Raw genomic sequence first — 14,263 nt, 5'->3', positions numbered from 1 at the left:
AGAAATAACAGAGTTTGTGAGAAAAATTGTGTTAGGCAGAGTACTCCCAATTTATTCAACCTTGTTAGCAAGCTCTGACAAAACCAATACCAATTTAGGTAAAAATTTTGGTTTAGGTTCATTCTCTACTACCATTTGCTCCTGGTTATTTGGCATCATAGTTCTTACATCTTCTAATCTTTTTTTGAGACCTCAGTAAATGTAAACATCTAAATTAGAGGGTTAACTTCTTCATCAGTCAATTCTTTGTTTTTTCCCTTTCCTTTCTTTTTTTTAATAACAGTGGGACATATCTTCTCAGCCTTATTATCTGCACTGTTAATTTCACTAGACAATTAAGTATAGTAGTTCTACAAGTCAGGCTTCTAGCTTACAGTTTAGTAGAAGCCTTGTAAGTACATAACTAATATATAATCTTCTCAGTTTTATTCTATAAGTATAGATAAATTACTGTAATAGTGACAGGGAAAGAAACTCAGTTTTGAAAATGGAATAACTGGAAAACTAAGCCTTGGCAAAATGTTCATAATACAAGGAAAGGAAATATCAAATAATAATAATCCTCTAGCACCATGGTATAGTATGGTCTTTAAACTTTGATTTTCCTAGACTCAGAGGTCTATATGCTATCCTGTTGTGGAAAGATTAAAACTATAGGGACAGAAAACTGAATTGTCAGGGTTTGGGGGTAGGAGGCGTGAGTTGACAAGTTGATAAGAAACAGGGGACATTTTTTGGGGTAATGGAAACATTTTATGTTGTGATTGTGTTGGTTTCGTGATTGTATACATTTGCCAGAATTTATAGAAGTAAACGTATAAAAGGGTGAGTTTTACTGTGTGCAAATAATACCTTAAGTAACCTAACTTTAAAAAATTTTTTGATTTTATGTATATAGTCTAAGGCAGCACTGCCCAATAGAAGTATAATGAGCATGATTTATATAATTTAAAAATTTTCATGGTAATATTAAAAAAATAAAGGAGAAAAATGGAGCGAATTTTAATAATGATAGGTTTTTAAAAATTTAATCCTGTATATCAAAATATATTTTAACATGTAGCCAATGTAAAATTTGTTAGTGAGATATTTTCATTCTTTTGTATTGCTTCTTCTAAATCTGGTGGGTATTTTTTCATTGGAAATACTTGATCTATATTTAGACTTAATGCAATTTGCAGTTTAAAGTGCATACCCAAATTTTTCCAAACATTGTTAAAAGTTCTAGCAACTCAACTGAGTGGTAGTTTTAAATTTTACATTTAATAAAGTAATTAAAATTAAATAAAACTTTAAATTTATTTTCTCAGTTACACTAAGTTCATTTTAAGCACTCAGTAGCCACCTTTGTTTAGTGGCTCTATTATTGAAAAGAACAGGTCAAAGGACTGTAAGTTATTCTTTGTGTCGTTCCCAAAATTAGATGACATAAGCTTCCTGTGTTTCTAGAGAAGTTAGTGAAAACTTTAGGGAATGTTTTAAGAAAGATCATGTGATCTGCTGATTCAGATAAACATGGCCAGGTGATTATTATGAAATATATTTTGAAGCTATAAGTCTTTTCACTTAAATTGTTAACATTGTTATAATTTTTTCTTGTATATAAACATGACTATTTCCCCATCTTCTCTGAGTGACTGTGTTGACTACTAGCTTTTTGTTAATAGATTTGTTTTGCATCAACCTCTAATCAAGGTGCTTTTGGGCATTATATTTTATTAGTTTTTTTTTTTTTTTACTGCCATTTATTGAGAAGTATTGCTTGAGAATGTTTGTTAGATTTTTATGTACATTTATGTACATATACCAAGAAAAAAAGTACTAGAAGACTCTCAGTTAAAACTTGGTACTTGCATTTGGTAACATATTTATGATTGAATCCACTAAACAGATTTTAGAGATACAGAAATATGGGAAACTATATGAAACTATATTTGGTAGCTATATAGTTGTGCATTGTAAATCCAGTTGAGCCATGTGTATGTTTGGAAATTGTATTCAAAATTTTTAAGGAGTTTGAATGCTTAAATATTAAAAGTATAATAATTTATATAGTCTTGTAAAGAGAACACTAAAAATTATCTAGTTCCTATTTTAGTGTAAAGTAGCTTAACTTTTAAAAATCTAATTTGATTTTTGAAAATTCTATTCTTTGTGAAGACATGTCACATAATTTAAAATCTCTCCTTGTACTTGAAACAATACTTTGTCAATTATTTTCAATCAGGCAGTATTTATTTAGTTTCTAAGGGTAGGAAGAATATCAGATTTAATCTGTGGACCTTTATTTTTACCTGAGAGATAGGAATGTCTAATATAAATGAAACTGTGATAGAAGATAGGAAGTATGATAGAATATAGTTAACTGTTAAAATAATTAACAAGCAGTATGTTGGGAAAATTTAAATGTCTATTATATCTACTTATCTAGACGAAGGTTTTTTTTTTTTTGGTCATGTATATGGTCTCAGAAAGTAAAAGTTTTAATTGCTCAGTCATGCCCAACTCTTTGCATTCCCATGGACTATAACCTCTGTCCATGGAATTCTCCAGGCAAGGATTATGGAGTGGGTAGCTCCAATATCTAGCATTTTCTCCAGGGGACCTTCCTGACCCAGGAATCAAACCCTGGGTTCAAGATCTCAAATATAAGGAGATCCTGAGGTGCTTCCCTGGTGGCTCAGACAGTAAAGAATCTGTGCAGCCTCTCAGGATCTCCTTATATGTGGGATCTTGAACTTTTCTCACTGAAGAGCTTTGGCTTAAAAATAAATAAAAGCAACTTTCAAGTTGACAGTAGGGCCAAAATTCTAGATTAATAATGCATTTAAAAATAGTATGTCTTTGGGAGAGAATGTTACACCTGAGTATAAATTTAATATGACTTTGTATAATACAGAATTTTGATGATACTGACAGCATAGCTGAAAATATACATTACTGAACTAAACATGTCTTTTTAAAAACACAATTAAGGAATTCTCTATTTTATTTTTCCCTTATTTACATAAAAATCTATTTTTTCATGTGTCGAAGAGTTGAGTAAGAAGAAAGTTATTTTTCTTTGTTAAGGTTTTTCTCAGCATCAAAAATGTGTTTGATTTTATAGTAAGTCTTCCAATGTATCAACGTACTAAACTGAAGTGGAAATACAATTTGTGTTAACTAGCTAAAAACATTACAGTTGATTTTTTAAAATTAGGAAATGCAAATGAAGATTAATTAAAATTATTGTAGGTGTTTAGGTAATGACATTAAAATGTTTTTAAAAGCATTTAACTGTATTCATATAACTTCATATTTATCAGCTAAATTGAAACAACAGTAAACAAAAGATTCTATGGAAATAACTTTGAACTATAACATGATCATTTTAAGAATTTGTTTCCTTACTTTGTCATCTAATGTAACAGTAAGCTTAACTTTTATGTATATACTTAAAATATCACCTAAAATAAACCTATTTTTTTCAGCAGCAGCAGTGATGTAAAAAGTAACATAATTTTACTTATGTTTTTATCATGAAAGTGTATACATATATAATTTAAAACACTGCTTTTGTACCTACCTCTTCCCTATACTTCCAAAGATAATGTAAAACATATCTTCAAAAACCAATATAAAAACCTCATTTCTATGAAGGCATAAATTGACTGTTACTTGTATTTACAGTAACAGGAAAATAGTAAAAGGAAATCTTGAATCAATTTTTAAAATCATTAACCATCTACTAATGATAATTTTTCAGATGAAATGAAAATTAAAGACTGTCGACTTTAATTCTGTATTATAAGAAATTATACCAGTAGTCAAATTATGTTAGCATATTGTGATGTCTCTCTCGTCTTCTAATCATTGTAGAAATTGCACTGTCCTTTTCTGTACTCATAGAACTGCTGGTAAATTTATGTTTTTCTAGCATATTTTTTTGCCAACTGACCTGAAAATATTTTAGGTACAAATGTTTACTGTTGTAAAATATAAATGATCTTTAAGAAAGAATTACCAGGAGTTGGTGTGTAGAGGAAAAAAAAAAAAGAATGGCATTTTGAGTTTGAACCCAAGTAGAGCTCTCGAAACTTGGCTCTTCATCTGGCTTAGTAGGGATAAAGGCGATGATATTCCTCTTATTTCTCTAACTGGGTTGCTGTAGATACTAACTAGATTGCAAATGTGAAGACATTTTATACATCATTTAGTGCTACAGAAATCTTAATGGAAAAATTACTCTAATTTGAAAAGTTCTTTCTTTTTCTTATTTACAAAATGCTATTAATTTTAAAAGGTCTTGCAAAAATCAATTGATATAGTCTCAGTGTTGCCCAAACTGAAGTAGCTCTGGCTTTTGCCATCCACATTTTTAAGACTTGGAAAGCACCTTCACTTTAAATATATTACACATATTTTTCTTCATTTGAGAGAAAATGAAACAATCATTTCTTTTCCTTTTAGTCTTTTTTTTTTTTCTTTTAACTAGCTTTTTTAAGCAGCTAGCAGCTGCTGCAGCCACCCAGGACAGTGTATATATAATGACATTCATCAAGATTGGAATCTTACCACCCAAAAAGTATTTCTGAGCCAGACAGAAGCTACTTTAATGGCTTGAGATGAGTTTCTGAAACTTTGAATTATCTTTAATAAAGGAAAGATTCATTCTTTAGAAAATTAAATGTGATTTAAAATATACTTGGGATTTTAGAACTAAATCATGTTTATTGCAGGTTGCTAAATAATTGAAGAAAACTAGCTGCTTTCCAGTAGCTAGATAATAATAAGTAGAGAGAAAGGCAGTAAACTACATATGTCAATATAAAATAATTGGGTTCCTATTCGCTATAACTGAAAACATTTCATTTAAAATTACTAAGTCTTGGAGCTAGGCACTTTTCAAATAACCTAAATGTCTATCATTGATAGACTGAAAAAGAAAAGGGAAAGAAAAAAAAATACCTGATTTTTATGCCTATAGAAAAAAAGAACCACAGATATTTTTGCAGAGTGGGAAAGATAATAAAGAAAATTTTTACTTATTTTCTGGGCAAAATTTGTCTACAATTTAATTTCCACTTATACAAGTACCAAGAAATTTATATCATCACAAAAGCATTTATATTTCTTAATTTCACATGCTCTGAAACAGTGCTCCTCAAAGTGTGCTCTGTGGAGCAGTGTGGTTCTGTGTCCTGTAATTGGTTTACAGTAATATATTCTCAGAAATTGGGAGTACACATTTAGAAACCTAATAGCAGTTTGACAGATGAATTTTATTTCTGTTGAATCTAATAATGATAATACAAATACTGGGGCTTAAATTTTGAAAGTCTTCTTTCAATTTTCTAATAATTCATTTTTAATACTTTATATATTGGTCTGGAATAGATTGGAAATTTGAAAAAGGAAAGGTAACTGGCCTATCATCATAGATATTAATAGTTTGAAAAACGTTGATCTGAAAAATAGTGATTATTATTTTTTTTGGTTTAGAAGTCCTTTCTGGTTGGAAGGTAGAGTTCTGATGTCAACCTCCTTTGTATTCTCTTTCTTCAGCTAAATCTGTGGTGGTTGTGTTCACTTTCTCTGTGGTATGGCTTGTTACAAAAAAACGCCACTGTTTTAATTGCCTACAGTAACACAGTCTATTTCTTGCTCATGTTGGCTGCAATTGTCAGCTATGGCTCTGTCCCAAGTGTCACATTCTTTCCAGCATCCAGGGTGATGGAGCAGCCCCTGTGTGAGATGTGCCAATCTGGTGACAGAGAAAAAGAGCAGTGGAGGGAACCTGTCATGGCTCTAAAAGCTTCAGTTCAAAAGTGGCTAATGTGGTCTCACTTCCATTTCATTAACCAAATAATTTGGCTAAGCCTTATATCAGTGATCCTGGAAGCAGAATTTGATTTTGTGGAGACTTATATAAAGTAAGGAATAATAACATAAATGACCCCCCTGGCAAATAACAATGTTCAAAATATAAAGTGTTAATCTGCCAGAGTTTTTGATATCTTAGAGTCTTTCCTGTAGGAGCAGAGGGTGCCAGGTAGGGTAATGCTCCAACAGAGATTGTTAAAAGACGTTTTCTTTGAAATGTCTACTGACCTTAGGATTCAGATGCAACTTCAAAGAGTCTTTTGCAGTGTAGACATTTTCCACTCCCCATGGGTCCTCTCTCAATGCATTTTTGTTAGTTAGCTTCCTTCAGTTTGGCTTATTGGAAATGGTGATGTTTCTAGAAGGCTTCCCAGGTGGTATAGTGGTAAAGAATCTGCCTGCCAATGCAGGAGACACAAGAGATGTGGGTTCAAGTCCTGGGTCTGGAAGATCCCCTGGAGAAGGAAATGGCAACCCACTCCAGTAGTCTTGCCTGGAAAATCCCATGGACAGAGGAGCCTGTTGGGCTACAGTCCACAGGGTTGCAAAGAGTTGGACGTGACAGAATGACTGAGCACTCACACAACAAGTTTCTAGAAAGTGAATTTCCAAAGTAGTCTGGGGAACTCGATACTGTTTATTTTGGTGACTGAGTGGCAAGTTACAAGGCAGAGGTAGAAGGCTTTAGGACTGTTAACTAAATCAGCACCAATGCTGAAAAATAAACTCTTTGATGTATGTGAACTTAAAATAGCTAATTAGCTAATAGGCATTTTTGTAGAAAGTTGTCAGAATGTTCTCTAGCTCACTAGTCTGATGTTGAGTCTCCCATCGCTTTTATCTGTGTTCACTGATGAATTGTACATTTTCAGTGGAATAGATGTACAGTGGAGATTTACTTAATCATTATCTACTTCTTAGACTTTATTTCTGCTTGATATGCTCACTGTAAGTGATATTGCCTGTTTCCCATAGGATGCTGAACGTGCATGGGGAGTAGACTAAGGATCTACTTCATGTGTGTACTTCTGCTCTTGCCAGTTGCTTTGTGTGCTTATAATGAGCCAGTTTCCCATCTGCCTCAAATCCTGTGAATGCCTATTCTTTTCATTAGAATTCTGTAATATAATATTATGTAAAGTGATGAACTGTGAGTGTGACAGTGAAGAAAATTATCAAGTACTGGGAAAAATCTCAGTAAGGACAAGTTAGAAAGTTACTGTGAATTAAGCATGCACAGTGAATTGCAAAAAATGATATAAATCTGATGATTTCATATGCCAATTGTATTGCATGTACCTTTTAGTTTTCATTCTATTTTAATCCAAAGGAAATTAAAAATTATAAGCATTGCATTGTAAGTATAGGTTCATATGATACAAAATCCTAATCAAAGGACCTAAACTTAAAGAAATAGCTGTAATTTATATCAGAAGGGGAGTGAATATTTATATTTGTCTTTTAAAACATTTTAATATGTATGATTTTTGCTATGTATGTGTAATTTTTTACAGTATATATAATCATTCTCTGATTTAACCAATATTTTCAATATATGAACCAACTTCTGGCCCTGGTTGTTGTGCAGGATTAAAGAGTTTTGTGATAATGCTTAATGGGATTATTTTTAAAGGGAAGCATCTTTACTTTCTGGAATTTTGGGGGATGCTGTTAATGCTAGAAGGTAGATTTTGAACTATGTGACATAAATAATAATTTTCTGCCTCATGTTGCTTTTTTGTAACTATCGTGTTAAAAGTATATGCTGTTTGGATAATACAGTACTTTTTGTTAAGTTTCAGTTTTGGTTTTTCACTCATTCTTAATGTCTATAAAATTATTCTGTTTATGGTTGTTCTTCAGCACTTGTCTTTTGACATTTTCATAATTTTGTCCATTAAAGTGACTTTATTAAGCTCACCATTTACTTATACAAAGAAGGAACATTATTCATCTTATTCTCTTATCAAGTTAGAGGTTTTCTTAGAGAAGTTCTATTTTAAAATAGTTAAATCTAGCCCCAAGTGTGAATGATTATAACATATTTCAACATTCTCTGTATCTTGATCACACCTAAACTATTCATTTTAAGTTCAAATTGTATTACACTAAGAAGCAGCTGTCACTTAAGATAGACGTTTAAAGCAACTGCAATTGAATTTGTTGTGATTTTCTTTCTTATGCCACAGATAACACAACTGAATATCATTTTGTATTGTAGGGGAGTTAACGGAAATGTAGTAAATCTGTAAAAGGTTTATGGCACTGTTTGTTTTGCTTATCCAGACAGTGGTCCCAAGCAGGTCTGCTGGAATTCACTGATTAGCCTTGAGGCTTTGTCCATTTTATTGCCAGACTTGGAAATCTGTAGCTCTCTCCTCACATCCTTTTCCTCATTCCCTCATACTGGGTTGTACTCTTTACATTGTCAATCCCTGTCATTGTGTTATTAAAAAAAATTGGAAGGATTTTTAAGCTTGAATAGAGATTGAAAAAAAAGAAAGGAAATTTTTGCTTCTTTGGAGCTGTGCAATTCCTCATGTGAAACTGTGGAAATATTCATTTTAATTTTGACTGTCAGAGACCCACCTCTTATGATGGGTTCCTGAAAAAATGACTTAGCTGTCTTAGTTTTGCTTCTAAATCAGTAGCAGAAGGACCTCAAATGTATTATTTAGAGATTAGGAACCTGAAAATCATAGCGTATTTTCTCAGCAAGTATCAGTGACCTTCAGTAGTGATACTGTGGTGCAGAGCCACTGCCGAGCAACCATGGAGACTAATGACTTTTGACCTAAATCTTGAAGGCTTATTATTATACTCTCACTTCTTAGTTACTTGTTTTCTTTCTTATTTTAACATTTTAAAAGCTGACATCTAATTCACATAACATTGACCATTTCAAATTGTACACTTCAAATTGTAGTTTGTAGTATCGTCAGTCACTGTGTTGTGCAACCACTGCTGCTAATTTCAGAACATTTCCATCACTCCCAATAGAAACCTCGTAGGTGTTAGCGTTTAGTCCCAATTCTTCTCTCCCTCTGTTTTTGGTAACCACTAATCTGTCTTCCCTAAATCTATGGATTTGCCTATTCTGGGCATTTCATTATAAATGGAATCATACAGCATGGTGCCTTGTGTTTCTGGCTTCTTTCACTTTTTATTACACTGCTTTCAAGGATCATTCATTTTGTAGAATGTAGCAGTCAGTTCTTCATTCCATTTTATGGCTGGATAACATTCTCTGTGTAAATATACAGCATCTTGTTTATCCATTCCTGAACAGATGGACATTTGGGTTGTTTCTACTTTTTAACTGTTGTGAATAAAAGCTGTTATTGTGAATAACACTTTTATGAACATTTGCACATGTGTGTGCTAAGTTGCTTCGGTCTTGTCTGACTCTTTGCACCCCTATGGACCATAGCCCACAAGGCTCCTCTGTCCATGGGATTCTCCAGGCAAGAATACTGGAGTGGATTTCTACCAAGGCTTGAACTACCCAAGGCTTAAACCTGTGTCTCTTGCAGCTTTTGCATTGTAGGCAGATTGTTTACCACTGAGCCATTTATGTACACATTTTTATGTGCTTTCAGTGATCTGGGTTGCTTTGGTAAGCCAATATTCTTACCAGTTCAGCTATTTGGCTGCGCTAGTCATTTGTTTGTTTGCCCGAGGATCCTTGCACCTGCCCTTTTCTACTCTGCATCACATTTCCCCAACTCCCATGAACTCTGCTTCTGTTGAGTTGCTTTAGTCGGAGGCGAAACATGAGGGCAGGTTGAGGGAGAAGCCAGGGAACTTTCCCTTCTTCCCTCACACACCCTCTGTCTAAAGTGTGGCTGACCTTGTCTCCTGGGGCAGGTGTGTTTTTGTTCTTGTTGCTTATCTTTCAATGAGCTCAGTTCATACTGGGAAAGCTTGCCTTGTTTCCAGCTTCTGCTAGATGGCCCTGGCTTCTGGATTCCAGTAAATTCTTCCTCTTCCTTAGGGAAATTACCAGATTCCTATTATTGCTAATCAAGTGGAGGACAATAATTACATAATTGTCCTCCACTTGAATTCTTTTTTCACTATGACCTGTGTAACCATAGGTTATAGGAGAAAAGGAAAGATATACCCATTTGAATGCAGAGTTCCAAAGAATAACAAGGAGAGATAAGACAGCCTTCCTCAGTGATCAGTGCAAGGAAATAGAGGAAAACAATAGAATGGGAAAGACTAGAGATTTCTTCAAGAAAATTAGAGATATCAAGGGAAAATTTCACACAAAGATGGGTACAATAAAGGACAGAAATGGTAAGGACCTAATAGAAGCAGAAGATATTAAGAAGAGGTGACAAGGATACACAGAAGAACTATGCAAAAAGATCTTCATGACCCAGATAACCATGATAGTGTGATCACTCAGCTAGAGCCAGACATCCTGGAATGTGAAGTCAAGTGGGCCTTAGGAAGCATCACTACGAACAAAGCTAGTGGAGGTGATGGAATTCCAGTTGAGCTATTCCAAATCCTGAAAGATGATGCTGTGAAAGTGCTGTACTCAATATGCCAGCAAATTTGGAAAACTCAGCAGTGGTCACAGGACTGGAAAAGTTCAGTTTTCACTCCAGTCCCAAAAAAAGCAATGCCAAATAATGCTCAAACTACCGCACAATTGCACTTATCTCACACACTAGCAAAGTAATGCTCAAAATTCTCCAAGCCAGACTTCAACAGTATGTGAACCGTGAAATTCCAGATGTTCAAACTGGATTTAGAAAAGGCAGAGGAACCAGAGATCAAATTGCCAACACCCGTTGGATCACTGAAAAAGCAAGAAAGTTCCAGAAAAACATCTACTTCTGCTTTATTGACTATGTCAAAGCCTTTGACTGTTTGGATCACAATAAACTGTGGAAAATTCTGAAAGAGATGGGAATACCAGAATACCTGACCTGCCTCCTGAGAAATCTATATGCAGGTCAAGAAGCAACACTTAGAATTGGACATGGAACAACAGACTGGTTCCAAATACGGAAAGGAGTATGTCAAGGCTGTATATTGTCAACCTGCTTACATAACTTATATGCAGAGCATATCATAAGAAATGCTAGGCTGAGTGAAGCAAAAGCTGGAATCAAGATTGCTGGGAGAAATATTGATAACCTCAGATATGCAGATGACACCACACTTATGGCAGAAAGTGAAGAGAAGGGAAAGAGGAGAATTAAAAAGTTGGGTTAAAGCTCAACATTCAGAAAACTAAGATCATAGCATCTGGTCCCATCACTTCATAGGAAATAGATAGAGAAACAGTGGAAACAGTGTCAGACTTTATTTATTTATTTTTTTGGCTCTAAAATCACTGCAGATGGTGATTGCAGCCAGAAAATTAAAAGATTTGGAAGAAATGTTATGTCTAACCTAGACAGCTTATTAAAAAGGAGAGACATTACTTTGCCAACGGAAGGTCCATCTAGTCAAAGATAGCTTTTTTTTAAATGGTTTTTCCAGTAGTCATGTATGAATGTGAGAATTGGACTATAAAGAAAGGTGAGCAATGAAAAATTGATGCTTTTGAACTATGGTGTTGAAGAAGACTTTTGTGAGTCCTTTGGACATCAAGGAGATCCAACCAGTCCATCCTAAAGGAAATCAATCCTGAATAGTCTTTGGAAGGATGATGTTGAAGCTGAAACTCCACTACTTCGGCCACCTGATGTGAAGAACTGACTCATTTGAAAATACTCCGATGCTGGGAAAAATTGAAGATGGGAGGAGAACTGGATGACAGAGGATGAGATGGTTGGATGGCATCACAGACTCAATGGACCTTAATTTGAGTAAACTCTGGGAGTTCATGATGGACAGGGAGTCCTGGCGTGCGGCAGTCCACAGTGTCGCAAAGAGTTGGAAACAACTGAGTGACTGAACAGAACTGAACTGAACTATGTAACCAATTCCCTGTACTAAGTCCCTCTTCTTGAAATAAGGATTGTGATTTCCATTCTGGGTCCCCAACGCTGGAATAGTATCTCCCTTCTGTTAGGCCTACTGAGTTACACAAGTGAAGAAAATACCCTTCATGTTGTGATTTAGATATTCTAAAGCATCACTGTAATGGTTTAGCTCAGTGGCCCTGCATCTGTTAAAGTATTTTGAGTAATTTTTTTTGGAGGTAATTTTAACAACTTTGTGAATTTTTGTGGCTTTTTATGATAGAGAAGTATGTAGTATAAAATTTAAATTACTCAGAATTCTCAAAAACTCAGCAGTGAGAGATATTTTTATATTCTTGACCTGCATTGTAACAAATTGCTGCTGCTACTTCTGCTAAGTCGATTCAGTCGTGTCCGACTCTGTGCAACCCCATAGACGGCAGCCCATCAGGCTCCACCGTCCCTGGGATTCTCCAGGCAAGAACACTGGAGTGGGTTGCCATTTCCTCCTCCAATGCATGAAAGTGAAAAGTGAAAGTGAAGACACTCAGTCGTGTCCGACTCTTAGTGACCCCATGGACTGGAGCCTACCAGGCTCCTCCATCCATGGGATTTTCCAGGCAAGAGTACTGGAGTGGGGTTCCATTGCCTTCTCCGTGTAACAAATTAGTTATGTTTTAATTTAAACAGCCTTTTTGATGTTCCCTCTGTTGAAGAACAGTTCCTTCTTCATCATGATATTTTCCCCTCCAGTGTGTGGTATATGTGTCACTTAAAGTCGAGTAGTTTGTGGGGGGTGTTCGTAAAATAAAATTTCAGGGTGAATAACACACCTTTTGTATTACAGTTTCTTGGGGTAGAGTTTAATGTGGATGATATATCACCTTCGCTATTTTGAAGACTTTTATCATTTATAAGCTAGTGGTTGCTATTGTATCATTTATCCTTTCTTTTCAGCTTTCCCACTCTTTCTTGTTGGGGGTAGTCACAACCATCCTGTCTTTTCCTTGCATGTAGTAGATATGGTGCACCCAAAGCAGCAACCCCATTTTTTTTTTTAAGAGAATCTTTTGAAAGGAAACAAGAACACATTCTTCCTGTAAAGAATCAGGCAGGCTCATCAGTTTACAGGGGAGGGTAGAGAACAATGAAATGATTATTTCAGATTTATTGGGTGAAGGAAATTTGATTCCTACTCCCTGTCCAATTTATCAGTTAGATGTCTAGACAGATATTTTCAGATATTTAAGAATGCAGGAGCATGGTAATTCATTCTTTTTGAATGCATCCAAAGCATTCTTCCTAAGGAGGTCATGTATGGATGCCAGCCAAGCAAGAGGAATATGTGGCATGCCCATCAGTTGGTCAATCTCAGGAGAGAGTAAAGTGCAAAATGTGGAATGGCCATAGAGAGCAACTAAGAAGAGAGTGGAAAGAGAAGTCCCATGAAGAAATTTCCTGGGAGGAGTTTTCTGGAAGGAAAATGGCAAAATGGGACCTTAGAGTTTTGGACATGAATAAAGGTTTTCTGTAGAAGAAAAAAGTAGGGCTCAGTTTACACATGATACTGGAAAGCATTTCCTTTAGGTGGCTGGCAAAGACTGAATGTTTATGTCCTACCCCCACCTCCAATGGATATGTTGAAGTGCTACCCACCCCTCCACCCCATGTATCTAGAGATGAGGTCTTCAGGAAGTAATTAGGCTTAGAAGAGGTCATGAAAACCCTGTGATGGGATTAATATCCCTAAAAAAGAGGAAGAGAGATCATGCTATCACATGAGGACACAATGACAGTCTGCAAGCCAGGAAGAGGGTCTTCACCAGGAATCAGATCTTCTGGCACCTTGATCCTGGACTTCCAAGCCTCCAAAACTGTGAGAAATAGATGTCTGTTGTTTAAACCATCCAGTTGGTGATATTTTGTTATGGCAGCCTGTTTGGACTAATGGTCCAGGGTCATGTTATTGAACTGTGAACAGTCCTAGTTTTCTAGTTGGCTCTGCAATGAACAACATTTATTATGGTGGACTGTGAAGAAAGCTGAGCGCCGAAGAATTGACGCTTTTGAACTGTGGTGTTGGAGAAGACTCTTGAGAGTCCTATGGACTGCAAGGGGATCCAACCAGTCCATTCTAAAGGAGATCAGTCCTGGGTGTTCTTTGGAAGGAATGATGCTAAAGCTGAAACTCCAGTACTTTGGCCACCTCATGTGAAGAGTGGACTCATTGGAAAAGACTCTGATGCTGGGAGGGATTGGGGGCAGGAGGAAAAGGGGACGACAGAGGATGAGATGGCTGGATGGCATCACGGACTCAATAGACGTGAATTTGAGTGAACTCCGGGAGTTGGTGATGGACAGGGAGGCCTGGCGTGCTGCGATTCATGGGGTCGCAAAGAGTCAGACACGACTGAGCGACTGAACTGACTGAACTGAAGAACCATTCATTAGCTTTTAACTTTTTTTAATTA

At 35.5% G+C, this 14,263-nt stretch overlaps 1 protein-coding gene across 1 annotated transcript in view; it reads left to right on the top strand.

Annotated features, from left to right (window-relative positions):
• GBE1 (1,4-alpha-glucan branching enzyme 1) overlaps positions 1 to 14,263 on the top strand; it is a 315,992-nt gene that overhangs the window by 66,592 nt on the left and 235,137 nt on the right. The gene's annotated exons all lie outside the window — the stretch shown is intronic.

Source organism: Bos javanicus, chromosome 1 (genome assembly GCF_032452875.1).
Source record: "Bos javanicus breed banteng chromosome 1, ARS-OSU_banteng_1.0, whole genome shotgun sequence".
Lineage (NCBI taxonomy): Eukaryota > Metazoa > Chordata > Mammalia > Artiodactyla > Bovidae > Bos > Bos javanicus.
This window is presented reverse-complemented; position numbering and strand designations above follow the sequence as displayed.